The sequence below is a fragment of the Diabrotica virgifera genome, chromosome 3 (assembly GCF_917563875.1).
Source record: "Diabrotica virgifera virgifera chromosome 3, PGI_DIABVI_V3a".
Lineage (NCBI taxonomy): Eukaryota > Metazoa > Arthropoda > Insecta > Coleoptera > Chrysomelidae > Diabrotica > Diabrotica virgifera.
Genome location: NC_065445.1, coordinates 248,899,376 through 248,914,525, shown reverse-complemented (window position 1 = coordinate 248,914,525; position 15,150 = coordinate 248,899,376). Strand labels below are relative to the sequence as shown.

Here is a 15,150-nt window from a genome sequence, read left to right as displayed (position 1 = left end):
AAATTAATCCGATTTGTTTTTTGCATAAACTCAAAAATACGTCCTTATAATAAATCAACAGACTGTTCGCTGTTTTAAATATTTCGTTTTATAATAAATCGACAAGCTGATTGTTTAACCATTTTTTTAAAACAAATTCAAAAAATCAATTTTTTACTTCGGACAAATTTTTTAGATTCTTTGGGTCATTTTGAGCAAAAAATGTATGTTGTAATTTTTTTCTAAAATTGATTGTTGTCGAGTTATACGCAATTTAAAATTTGAAAAAAGCGAAAATAGGCATTTCCAAAGCATAAAAACTCGGTTAAAAATTATTATTATGAAAGTCAGAAGCCCTCCCCCTACAAGATCCTGAAGAAATTTTTGTCATTATTTTATTACAAAGCTGTTAGTTTTCATTATTAAAAATGAGCGCTAAGCGCTTATTGAGGCGGTAGTCCGCGAGAGAGATGCACTATTGGACCGTTAGGTAAATTATTCCGATTAGTTTTTTTGCACAAACTGACTCAAAAGGAGGTCCTTATAACAAAGCCCCAAGGGGCCAGGGGGTAGCGTGAGCAGAAAATTGTTTAAACAATTCTTTTAAACAAATTGAAAAAATTAATTTTTTCATTTCTGACAATTTTTTTTTAATTCTTTAGGTCATTCTGAGGAAAATTGATCGTTGTCGAGTTATACGCAATTTAAAATTTGAAAAACTCAAAAATGCCTATTTTCAAAGCTTTGGAGATGCACCATTGGTCGCGCTTAGCGCTCATTGTTAACAATTCAAAATAACAGATTTGTAATAAAATAATGACAAAAATTTCTTCAGGATCTTGTAGAAGGAGCTTTAAACTTTGATTCGGTCACTTTCTGACTTTTATAATAATAATTTTTAACCGATTTATTAAATTATCAAAACATATACACTGCCTGATCTAATGAATATTGAAGAGCAATGATGTGATATTGATAGCTTTCAATGTTTCTTGTCATTGAGCATGCATTGTAGTCCATTGTTTCACGGTTTTTGCTCTAAATTTTAAAGAACCGCTTGGATTGACATGAAATTTGGCATACGTATAGCTTACATGTCAAAGAAAAAAAGTGATATTGTGCCGATGTGTGCTTTTGCCCTGGGGGTGACTTTCACCCCCTCTTGGTGGTGAAAAAATATATGTCTAAAATAAGTCCGGAAATGGGTAAATTGACTAATTTAAGTAACTTTTGTTTTATAGAGCTTTTTCGTCAAGTCAACACTTTTCGAGTTATTTGCGACTGAATATGTTCATTTTTCAACAAAATAACCACATTTTTAGACGGTTTTTCGCAAATAACTCAAAAAGTAAGTATTTTGTCGAAAAAAACGTTCTTAGCAAAAATAGAGCCTATAAAAAAGTAAAAAAAAATGGTGTACGCGTTAGGTCTCTGGATCTCGTAGAACCAGAGTTATAGCCAATGAAAAATAGATTTATATTCACCAAATTTCAAATAGAATATTTCGACGTGAAATATCCAAAAAATTAAGCACTTTTTGGGGAAAACCCATTATAGCTCTTTTTAAAGTGTTTAAAAATAGCTTTATTCCTATTTTTACAAAAAGTCTCTAGCATTAAACTTAAGCAGGTTACGCTCAAAATAAAGTTGGTCCCTTTTGTTTTTGCAAAAAAAAATCGGGAAGACCACCCCCTAATTAGCAACTTTAAATGAAATTAATCGTTACCGCTCCACAAATTATTTTACTTATGTTGTGTTTATATGATCTGTAAGTTTCATCGATTTAAAGTGCTTATTTTTGAAAAAATTTGATTTCAAAGTAAAATTTTTAAAAATTAAAATTTTTAAAAATATGCTTTTTTTCAAAATAACTTAAAAATTGTTAGAGACACCAAAAATCTCGAAAAACAAAAAAGTCAGATTTGCTTTTCTGAATATCATGTATTTTTTTGTTTTTCTGTTAGACAAAAATTGATTAAAATTTGGTGTTTCTAAATTTGCATACATTCGTGATAAGTGACTCGTTCAACCCCTTTTAACTACAGCCCTTTCAATAATAAGGACTTTGAACCGATAAAACTTACAAATTATATAAACAATATATACACGAGTCAAGAACCTTGTGAAGTCGTAACGATTAAGTTCATTTAAGATACTAATTAGGGGGTGATTTTCTCGATTTTTTTACCAAAACCAAAAGGGAGTAACTTTATTTTGAGCGTAACTTGTTTAATTTTGATGCTAGAATTTTTTTTATAAAACAAAAATGAAGCTTTTTTAAACACTTTAAATAAGTTGTAATGAGTTTTCCCCGAAATGTACTTCATTTTTGGTTATTTCACGTTAAAGTATTCCATTTGGAATTTGACGAATATGAACCTATTTTTCATTAACTATAACTCTGCTTCTACTAGGTGTAGAGACGTGATATATACACCATTTTTTTTAGTTTTTTACAGGCTATATTTTTGTTAAGAATCTTTTTTGACAAAATACTTACTATTTGAGTTACTTGCGAAAAACCGTCTAAAAGCGTGGTTATTTTGTTGAAAAAATGAACATATTCACTGCCAAATAACTCGAAAAGTATTGACTTAGTGAAAAAACTCTATAGAACAAAAGTTACTTAAAATTAGCCAGTTTATCCATTTCCTGACTTTCTTTGGACGAATAATTTTTCACCACTAAGAGGGGGTGAAAACCACCCCCAGGGCAAAAGCACATATCGGCACAATATCACTTTTTTTCTTTGACTTGTTAGCTATGTGTATGCCAAATTTCATTTCAATCCAAGCGGTTCTTTAAAATTTAGAGGTTTTGCAATATTTTACCGTTAAAGAACGGACTATTGAGTATTAATACAATTCGAATTGTACTTGCACTATACATGTAGAATTATCATTATCATTTAAGAATAAATTTTTCCTTGATGTCAACATGTAAATGAAATAACAGTAAAGCAATACAATGTAAAGCGCAGATATAGATATAATTATGTGATTTCGCAGTTCCTAGTAAGAGATAAGACATTGTATCTGTCACATATTTACATAAAGTAAATCACAAAAACAAGCAATTTACCAAAAGGAAAGTAAGTTATATGAGATAATGAAAGTCAACAAATAAGTAGCAAAAAGATGATTACCTACTGTTTACAAAATAAATGTATCAGGTGAAAAGACGTTTTAAACAATAATATTATGTGTTCATGGAGCAGAAAAAAATGCAATTGCATCCCAAAGATTGCAATTTTCTAACTTTAATTAATTAACCTTTCTTTCTTTGCACATTCTTCTCAACACCTCGACATTCGTGACTCTATTCCACCCAACTTATTCTTCATATCCTTCTGTAGGTCCATAACTCGAATTCTTCTAATCAGTCCTTTCCATTGTCCCTGACAATGGAACGGGTATATCATCGCAGGTTAGCTTTTTCTTAATGGTCTCAGTAAGAATTGCAAAGTGACCGATTGCTTTTTCGATTATAAGTTTTTTGGAGATCAGGCAATATTTCACAAAAATGGAATAGTAAATCAGCATAATTTTGATTACTATACATCAAGCAATCAGTTATATAAATAAATTAAGTGATCCATAAATGTTTTGTAGTTACATTGTTCCTCTTTCTTTTTACCTTCCCAGCATCCAGTGCCCTATATCATAGCCGGTCTTATGGATATTTTAAAGAATTTTCCCTTCAGCTTCATTGGAATTTTTCTGTCACACAACACATCAGTCGCCTCCTTCCACTTCATCCATCCAACTCCAATTCTACTGCATGCATCTCCATCTATTTCTCCATTACTCTGTAATACCGATCCCAGGTACTTAAAACTATTGCTTTTCACAATCATTTCACCATCCAACGATACCATTTTATTTGTAGTAACTCTATCTTTAAATGAACATTTCAAATACTCTGTTTTTGTCCTACTAGGTTTTAAACCTTTTCCCTTGAGAGCTTGTCTCCACTGTTCCAATTTTTGTTCTAAGTAGTTTTCATTATTTCCTACTAACACTACGTCATCAACATACATTAAGCACCATGGAATGTTACCTTGTAGTTTCGCAGTTATCTGGTTCAAAACTAATGATAATAAATAAGGACTAAGCACCGAGCCTTGGTGCAATTCTACTTTCACATGAAATTTATCAGTCTCTTCGACACCTGGCTCAACACTACTTGTTACTCCCTCATACATATCTCTCACACTCTTTACATATGTATTCACCGGAGTCTCCTTTTTTATTGAGTGTCCACCACAGAATCTCTCGAGGAACTCTATCATTATGCTTTCTCAAGATCAATGAATACAGTATGAGAGTTTATTACTTTATTTCTGTATTTTTCCATTAACTGACTTATATTAAAAATAATTGCATTTGATGTTGATCTGTTCTACATAAAGCCACATTGATTATTGGATATTTCGATTTCTTCACGTATGTGTCTATCATTTACTCTCTCCCATTCTCTGTCCCATCAAAACTCACCCTGTATGTAAAGTAAATAATATTAAGTGATAGATATTAAGTAAATATTTCCGGTTTAAATTAATTTACGATTTTTTAATAAAGCATAAAATATTTAACGAACATAATAGAACCGTATCTTTATAAGTAATTTATGAATTATTATGTTATGCATCAGAAATAAAAATAATGACCATACATTCTTATGACAATATTGTCAAGTGAATCACTTGAATAGGTATTTAGAGTTGTTTCAATTGTTTGCATGTAGTGCAGTAATTGTTTCTTTATGATTTGTTCAATGCACTAATACTGCGATAACAAAAACACATTTTTGTCTAATAGTCCAAGTAATGAAGCTTACAATAGGACAAAACCTCGCAATTTTTACAGAATGGATCGATTTGCTTGAAAATTTGAGAATAAGGAGTGAATAGTCCAAGGATCAAAATCTATATCATGCCAAAAGGCGCGTTTACCATGTGGGTGGTTACCACCCCATCTCGGGGGTGGAAATTTTTATTATATTTTGACCGCAAGAGTTGGTAAAAACATTCATTATAAGCAAAAAACGTTCTATACATTTTTTTTATAAAATTAATAGTTTTCGATTTATTCGCTATCGACAGTGTTAATTTTATATGGAAAAAATCAATGTTTTTAATCAGTTTTCTGCTAATGTAGCTTTTGAAAAAATAAACAAAACCGTTTTTTAAATTTTCTTTAAGACCAATAGTAATCGAGCTATACTTTATTATATGTTGGCTCTTCTTCCTCAAATGCTAAATATTGTAGTTTCAAAGTCAAAGGACGGGAAAACTATGCATTTTTCGAGGATAACTTGTTGAAACTAACTTAAAGTATTTAAAAATATGTATTTCCAGAAATAAAAAAAATCTCTAGCTAAAAAAATTAAGTGACTTATAATGAAAAGAATGTCAGTCCCTATTTTTTCAGCAAAAAAGTGATCGTAAACAACCCCCTAATCACCACCCTAATTAACATTTGTCATTGACCTGATTTGGTTTTCTTGATTTATGTATTGTTAATAGGTTCTAGAAGTTTGTTCGGCTTACAATCATTAGTATTTAAAAAAAATGGAGTTAAAAGCGAATATCGAGTTTTTGGAGTTTGGTAAAAAATGGTTCAAAATAGAAAGATTAACATCAGAGATACGAAAAAATGTTTAAATATGAAATTGTAGCTTATTTAATTCCCAAGAACTTTGTTTGCAAAACTTTTTTTTCGGCAATAATTGAGTGAGCTATTGACAATTAAATCTTGTAATATCATGCAAAAAACCACCTTTACCAACCCTTTCAATGCTACCTCTTTTTCTGACTGAGAACTTTAAAAGGATTTAATAATAACAGCCTTATAGATCTTGTAAAAACCTACAAAATTCTTTTTTAACGAACTTTCTAAGATAAAAAATAAAAAGATACGGTTAAAAAATCAATAAATTTTTTTGAAAAAAAAAGGATAAATCCAATTGGAAGCATAATAATGTAAGTTAACGGTGTTTTTACTCATTGGCCTTATTTGTTCTTCTTTATTTATGTATTATTAATAGATTCTAGAAGTTTGACTGGCTTAGAATGATTAGTTTTTAAAAAACTGAAGTTCAAAGCGAATAACGAATGTTTGCAATTTGGTAAAAAATGCCATTTTCTTCAGAATAGAAAGATTAGCATCAGAGATACGAAAAAATGTTTAAATATGAAATTGTTGGTAATTTAATTTCCAAGAACGTGGTCTGATAAAATTTGTTCTACGGCAAAAATTTAGTGAATCGTAAAAGAGTATACCATCGAAAAACATTGATTTTTTAGATATAAAACAATTTCGATAGCGAATAAATCAAAAACTATTAATTTTATCAAAAAAATGTGTAAACATTTTTTGCTTAGAATGAATGTTTTTATTAACTTTTGCGGTCAAAGTATAATAAAAAATTTCCACCCTCCGAGATGGGGTCACAGTGACAACCACCCCCATGGTAATAGCGCCTGTCGGCATCATATAGATTTTGATCCATGGACTATCCACTACTTATTCTCAAATTTTCTAGCAAATTGATCCATTCTGTGAAAATTTGGAGGTGAAAAGCTTTGGTTGAGTTGACTATAATTGAGAAGAAAGATTTGTATTTTTTTATATAAATGTGAATTTAGTGGGAATTAAGCAAGGTGTATAAAAATATGTTAAAGGATAATTTATTACTATCCTTAAATGACCAATTTTAGTACTTTGAATGGAGTGAAATTAATGATATTTAATTTATAGAGGATTTACGCATTATACAGTGAGCACGTAAAGGTTGGAATAAATTCATTTTTTCATGAATGGGCGATTTTGGAAAAAAATCCAGAAAGAAGTCAATTTTCAGTTTTAAATTACGACTTTTTGGCTACTATCTACTAATACTAGTGACATCACCCATCTGGGCGTGATGACGTCATCGATGATTTTTTAAATGAGAATAGGGGTCGTGTGATAGCTCATTTGAAAGGTAATTCAATTCTCTATTCAGGATTGGACTATGGATGTATACTTTATGGATCGGCAAGTAAACAAATTTTAAATAAAATTGATATATTTCAACGTACTCTACGTACCTGTATGGGAGCAATGAAGTCTACTCCAATAGCTCCATTGCATGTTGAAGCTTTAGAACCTCCCTTGAATTTTAGAAGAGATTATCTGAGTGAAAAATGTATTATAAAAATAATGTTCATGTATCAATAATTCCTTATATTCTAGCATAAGCTTACTAAACACAGATGATCTAAGAAACAGTTACTGGACTCATAAAAATACACCAACCCTGTGTACAGCCTTTAGAGCCATGTGTAACAATAAGTATATCAACACTATTAACAACCTTGATACTAACAACTATTACGCATTTTTTATGAACCTGATATACATTACATATACCGATATATTATAATAGTTCATTATTAGATTCATCCATCTTGAATTCCTGTATAGACAAATGGCCCAAAGCAACTGTAATCTATACAGATGCATCCAAAACATCGCAAGGGACCGGATGTGATTTCTACATTCCATCTAAGTCGACAGAAAAAATGTTAAAATTACGTTCCAATTGCTCAATTTTTAGTGCTGAAGCAATTGAAATTCTTGAATCCTTGATATATTTCGATAGTTTAAACAATAAATCAGTTTTAATAATATCCGATTCATTGTCAGTTTTATTATCTCTTAAAAGTTCAAAGTTACCCAATTATAATTATAATCCTTTCATTTACCAAATTAAGAACATGCTTGTCAACCTTATAAATAAAAATAAAACTACTAATTTTATTTGGGTAAAAGCTCATGTTGGTATAAAATATAATTAGCATGTTGATTCTGTTGTTAAAGCTGCAATAACCTCTTCAGCTAAAATTGTACCAGATGAGAGAATTTGTATTCCTGACACTTTTTGTATCTCTAAAATAAATCAAATAGATCGTTGGAAAACTTCTTGGCAAACTTTTTGCGACCACTCAACAACACAATGTGTGTATATATAACCATACATCCCAAATTCGAGATGGTTTAAGAAATTTAATAACACCCGTAACAACCTTAATAAGATTGAGATTTGGTCACGCTTGTTATCCTGCTCATCTTGCTAAAATCAAAATTTACAATTCAGATTTATGTGAAACATGTCAAGAACAAGGAGATCTTAATCATATCTTTATAAGTGTTCCAAATATATTCACCATTCAGGAACTCTTTTAAACAACTTGCAAACGCTGAAAATATTTCCTCCGTACCAAATAAATAACCTATTGGCTACTAATGACAAAAGAGTATATTATGATTGTCTAATCAAATTTATACATAGTACAAATGTGTGTCTGTAATCAATCTTAGCTAATCTCGTTAACCTTTGTTTTAACCAGAGCCTATTTTACTTTAAATCAGGCCAGGGATACTACTTAATTTTCGGGCCCCTAACAAAAATTTATATAAATAGTAATAATAATAATAACTTTTTTAAATGTACATATTAATTATTTAATAGAAATATAGTTGCACCAAAAATTTAAATTTTTAAAATTGCAATTTTTAATTAATAAAATTTTTAATATTTAATATAATATTGCAATAAATGAAATTTATATTTCAATAATTAAAAATTGTTTGAAGTGCAAAAACTACCGTGGAGTTTCTCTATACTATGTACAGCATATAAAGTCCTCACGTAAGTTTATTATAAACCAGCGGCTCCAACCACTAGCAGAAAATATTATTGGAGAGTTTCAGACAGGCTTCAGACGGGGAAGATCGACAATGGACCAAATATTTACAGTCAAGCAGGTCTTTAACAAATCATGGGAACACGACATTGATGTTCACAACGTGTTTGTAGACTTCAAACAGGCATACGACTTAGTCGAAAGGAAGAGAATATACCTACTTTAGCTGAATTCGCAATACGACACAAGCTAATTAAGCTCATTAAAGACACAATGGATGAAACTCAGGCATGTGTATGAGCACAAAACCACCTGACAGACTTTTTCAAAATCTCGCGGCGATTGAAGCAAGGAGGCTCAACATTGTTTAACCTGGCACTGGAGTATGCGGTTAGGTAAATGCAGACTGGACGAGGAAACCTACTGACCAACAGATCCGTTCAACTAGGCGCTTATGCCGATGATATTAATATTATGAATAGAATATTAACAGGAGCATAAAAAACATGCGCAGAGTTAAAAACGCAAACTAAAAGGCTAGGTTTGGAAATTAACAAAGAAAAAAAACAAAAATAATGATACAGACGAGAAGAAATATAGTCCCACAAAACATTATACATGAAGATGACATTGAAACGGTTGGAAAGTTTACATACCTGGGAGTACTAGAAATATATGCCGATGGATTAGAAGATAGAAATATGGAGGAGAATAGCACAGGCAAACAGAGCTTATTTTGCCCTCTCCCATTCCCATATATTTCGGTTTAAAAGTGTCCACCGAAATACAAGGATAAGAATCTATAAACCCTTAATTCGACCAATGGCAGTGAAGCATGGATCTTGAAAGAAACATCCAAAAACAAACTCGACACATTCGAAGGTAAAGGAAACACCCCTGTCAAACTTCATCAGAATACAAACATTGCAATGGGTCGGACATGTGATAATAATGGAAGAGGTTACGTTACCAAAAAGAGCACTGAACTCTTGGATGCAGAGAAAGAGACCGGTTGGAGAGCAAAGAACGCGCTGGGAAGACACAATAAGCAGCGATGCACAAGCATTTTTAGGAGTCCATGTATGGAGGGGAGCAGCGACAGATAAACAAGGCTGGAGGCGAAAAATAAAGGAGGATAATTAACGAAACGATTACTTAATTAAGAAAAAGTGTTCAAAGAAATTTAATAAAACGACTAGATACTGATTAATGAATAGATTAGTTGAGCTAACTTTACAAGCAATCAATACTTTATCTTTGCAAAAAACGCCATCAAACATCAAACTATATGTATATTAAATTTAAAAGTGCATTTTGAATAAATATTATGACAAATACGTGACTATACCTCTTGTAAATGGTACCTCTTGTTGATCCTTCGAAGGGGTGTTTAAATTTTGCTTATTTTTAAAATGCCGACACGGCAATCTACCTACTTTTATTGCAGTTTTATGATAAGAATCGTTTGGGCCTCAGAGGCCTAGGGGTAAAATAGGCCCTGGTTTTAACCCAATTGTTTATTTACCCTCCTTTTTCCTATTTATAGTAATACAATCATCTTAAGGGTCTAGGATGTTTCATCGCCGCCGTTTCGATGTCGCCAGTTCGATGCCGATGCCGGCCGATTCATCGCCAGTCAATTAATCGCTATCTGATATATTTCCGAATTTTCGATAGTTACAATTATTAGTTATTTTTAGTATTAATTAGGAATTCTAGGAAATGCGAGATATGACAGCGATGAAATGGACTGGCGATGAACCGGCGGCATCGAAACGGCCGGCGATGAACCGGCGGCATCGAAACGTCCCATTCCGCAATCTTAATAGGTCTCTTGTCGATATCGTTTTAGGAATTCTTATGAGATTTTTTTTCTTTCTTTCTTTTCTTTTGACTCTAATGACCTGTTTGCAATAGCAATTAATAGTAATTATAGATAGACACTTTTTTATTTAGTATTAAGTAAATTAGAATAATATGTATTTGAATAATTTGTATCTTCAGAATATTTTGTATTAGTATTAATTATTATCGACATGTATCTCTGGCAAGTCATCATCAACAGCTATTCCATCTATCGTCGAATGTAATCCTTCCTTAGGTGTGTCCATTCATATCTGTTTGCTGTTTTTGCATCCATTCGTGCCCAGCCATTCGCTTGATGTCATCAGTCCATCTTGTTTGAGGTCTGCCTCTACTTGTTTTGCTTGCCCTGGATCGCCATGCGAGAATTCGCTTCGTCTAACGGTTGTCTTCCGTTCTTCCTATGTGTCCAGCCGAGTTCCATTTTAACATGGCAATTTTCTGGATCACATCTGTTACTTTAGATCGTCATCTTATCGCTTCATTGGATTTACGATCACTGAACTTAGTATTGATCATTCTCCGTTCCATATTTAGTAGGTATACAGGTTAAAATTAGTTCATAACACACTACATATTAGTTAAGAAAAACAAGAATTAATACAATTATTCACCTCATCTGATGACACCTCTTCTTCTTCCAGTACCGTCTCCTATCGGAGGTTGACTACCATCACAGCAATCTTAACTTTGTTGGCTGCAGCTCTGAACAACTGTATTGAACTGCACCCATACCACTCCCTTAAATTTCGCAACCAGGAAATCCTCCTACGTCCCACATTTCTCTTTCCCGAGATTTTTCCTTGGATTATGAGTTTTAGCAGAGAGTGCTTTTCTTCTCTCATTATGTGCCCTAGATATTCCGGTTTTTCGTTTGTATGGATTTTATGACTTCGCATTCCTTCCCCATCTTCAGCAAAACATCTTGATTTGTTACTCTTTCTGTCCATGGTATTTTCCACATTCTCCTGTAGCACCACATCTCGAATGCCTCAATGTTTTTTATGTTTATCTTTTTCAGTGTCCAAGCTTCCAAGCCGTACAACAGAAAGGAGAAAACATATAGAACCTTAACATTCTCCTTCTTAAGTTTATATTTATGTCCTGGCTGCATAGGAACTTTTTGATATTGACAAACGATTGTCTCGCGATCTCTATTCGCCTCTTGGTTTCTCTTGTCTGGTCATTAGTATCAGTGACCTAAACCCCTAAATATTTGTAGGACGTAACTCTTTCAACTGGCTGATTATTTATATAGTTAAATTCACATTGGTGTATACGCTGTGAGCTCGTACGTAGAGGGGATATTTACAAATTCGCGAGCGCCAGTAGTGGCAAGTCTGTAAACGTTTACCGGAAATTTGACACAAATGTCAAAGTGATTAATTTAAAATTAAAATTAAAAATATTAATTATAATAAATATTAGTTGGTCAAAGCTGTGGTATATATTTTTACCTTAAATATACTTACGTTTTAAATGCTGAATTTAAGTTTTTTAATGTTCCGTAATATCATGTAATATGTACTTATAAATTAATCTGCGCCATCTACACGATAATTGTGAAAGTATCCGAAGTAAGAAATTCATATTTTATCAATAGAACGTCAAAATGATTAGCAAAATCTTTAAAAAATCGATTACAATTTAATTACTATTTTGCGTTGTAAATATTAAGCGATAACAATTAAATAATAAATTTAAAAATTACCAGTGAAAGTTGAATTAGTAATCCGCCAGGAGCGACACCAGCGAAAGAGCGTATAGCTTCTTTGTTACAATCATATTTTTTTTTATGTTCAGTTTTAGACCATTTGGTATGAGTGTTTATGTTTTCCATCAAATACTGTGTGTCATCAGCGTATCGTATATTGTTAATTAACTCTCCGTTAATGTTCATACCAATGTTTTGCTCTAGGAGCGCTTCCTGGCATATTGTTTCGTTATATATATTGAATAGTAGTGGAGAAAGCACACAACCCTGACGCACACCTCGACGAATCCCAATTTCTTCGGTTATCTCGTTATCAACCTTGATTTTTGCTGTATGTCCTCAGTAAACCTCGATATGATGTTAATGTCACGACTGTGGATGTTTTTGCTTCTTAGGATTTCATACAGCTTTTGGTGTCTGACTTTATCGAAGTCCTTCTCAAAATCTATGAAACCTACGTAGAGGTCTTGGTTTACATCCAAACATCTTTGCATTAACACACTCAGACCAAACAAAGCTTCCCGTGTTGCCAGTCCAGTTCTGAATCCAAACTGTGTGGCGCTTATGTCCTCTTCTAATTTATTAAATATTCTTTTGTAAATTATTTTAAAAAATACTTTTAGTGTGTGGCTCATCAATGCTATAGTTCTGTGGTTTGAACACTCTCTGGCGTTATTCGTCTTCAGGATTGTGACAAAAGTAGAGGAGAGACATTTCTTTGGTATGATGCCTGTTCCATAAATTGTGTTAAAGAGGTTCACCAATATTTCAGGTGTGTCGTCGCGTCGTCTATAAGTTTTAACAATTCTACAGAAATTTCATATGATCTTGCAGCTTTACCCCTTTTAGTGTTCCTTATAGCATATACCTATCTCGCTTTTTAGGATTTCAGGCCCTGTTGTGTCGTCTGTACGTTCTGCCACTGCTATTTCTAGTCTTTCGTCTGCAAAAAGTTCTCAAAAAGGTAAGCAAAATGTCACAGAATATTCTACAGAAATTTCATCTGGTCCTGCAGCTTTGGCCCCTTTAGTGTTCCTTATAGCATATACCTATCTCGCTTTTTAGGATTTCAGGCCTTGTTGTGTCTTCTGTAGGTTCTTCAGTTCTTCCACTGCTATTTCTGGTCTTTCGTCTGCAAAAAGTTCTTAAATGTATTGTGTCCATCTTGCCAGTTTTTCATTTAAATCTGTAATTATCTTACCTTTTTTGTCTTTTACGATGGATGCTTGTTTCACTTTTTTACCTGTTATTTCCTTGACCTTTTTATGCATGTTAAAGCTATATCGTACTTTCTTTCATATTCTTCTATTTCCTTGCAGTTTTCCAGAACCCACTTCTCTTTGTCTTCTTTAATTTTTCTCTTAATCTCACGGTTCACTTCTTTGTATTTTGTCTTGTTGGTTTTATTTCTTCGCCTTTTCTCCATGATGTCATCTCGGGTTGAGTTCTATATGCGTGAAAATTTGACTGTTATTTCAAACATTTGTATTTTCTTCTACCACGATCTTACTTCTTTTGTTTAATCTCAACTTAAATCCATCAGTCAAATATATTTATAGCCTCAGTGTCCAATATTTTGGCGCACACTGTATATACGAAATCAAAAGTTGTTCGGCCAACAACCTTGACTCTGATTTAAAGTGTAATTCTTAACTTGCCCTCATTAATATGTATCTTTTTATGTAGAGTTAAAAAGAAAGCAAATCCAATTCTTTAATTATTTAAATAATTTATAAGAGAAAAAATCAAACAGGGTGAAATGATAAACAACAGGACTGAGTTGTTAAAACATGTTAAAAACTGTGGAATATTTCTATCAAAAACTATACAAAGTAGACTGGACATCGAAATAAAGATAAAAGAGGCAACTGAACAACCATAATATTAAATCAAGGTTCTTCTTCAAGGATCAGACAGTCAATGGATAAGATGAAAGACAATAAAGCACCAAGAGGATCCTCAAAATACAAGGACTTTTTAATTTATGCTTACGAGAAAAGTCAATACCATTTACATAAATGGAATAAGGCTGTAACCATTCTGCCACATACAAAAGGATATAAAACTGACCAGAAAAATTATCGACCCATTAGCCTATTAAGCCAATTAGTCAAACTCCTCACAATTACAAACCTCCCTCCCCTAAATCCTTAAAGAAAAAAGTTGTTGAAACATAAAAATATAAAAATATATTAGCTGCATGAAACTAAACCCACAGACAGGCTAATTCAACCTTATAATAAACCACTAGTTAGGAAAATTAGGGGACCTTCATTTTTTAACACTTAAATTTCTAGATCAGTCACTGAAAGAGGCATTATTCAGCGTGTAGGTAAGTGCTGCTTCAGAGGTGTAGAATTAAGGAAAGCATTCGATAACGTTAGACAAGGCAAACTAATGAAAATGTTTGGACGAGTAGGAATATACCTACGACAAAAATTTAAGGATTATACAAAATCTATACTATCACGGATGACATAATCCTGATAGCTACTGACCTACAAGATAACTGCAAACCGTGTTTTCAGAAGTACACACAGAATCTTCTAAAATAGGACTGAAAATGAATTTAAACAAAACAAAAGTCGTGCACTCCGAAGAAACCGTGATAATAATAAACGACAAAGTTATAGAAAAAGTTGAAGAATACTTACATATACTTAGGTCAAAAAATAATACTAAACAGGGAAATTCAAACGGAAGAAATAAAAAGAAGAAGAAAGTTAGCATGGGCAGCATTCGGCAAACTGGACTATATACTCAGAAATCAGCAAATTCAACTACATCTTAGATCTAAAGTGTTTGATGCATGCATTATTCCGATATTAACATATGGGGCACAAACATGGACAATCACAAAAAAGAATATGAACATACTCAACACGCGATGGAAAGAGCAATG

At 32.4% G+C, this 15,150-nt stretch overlaps 1 protein-coding gene across 1 annotated transcript in view; it reads right to left on the bottom strand.

Moving 5' to 3' along the window:
- LOC126881670 (sialin-like) overlaps positions 1 to 15,150 on the bottom strand; it is a 104,845-nt gene that overhangs the window by 77,752 nt on the left and 11,943 nt on the right. The window lies entirely within an intron of this gene.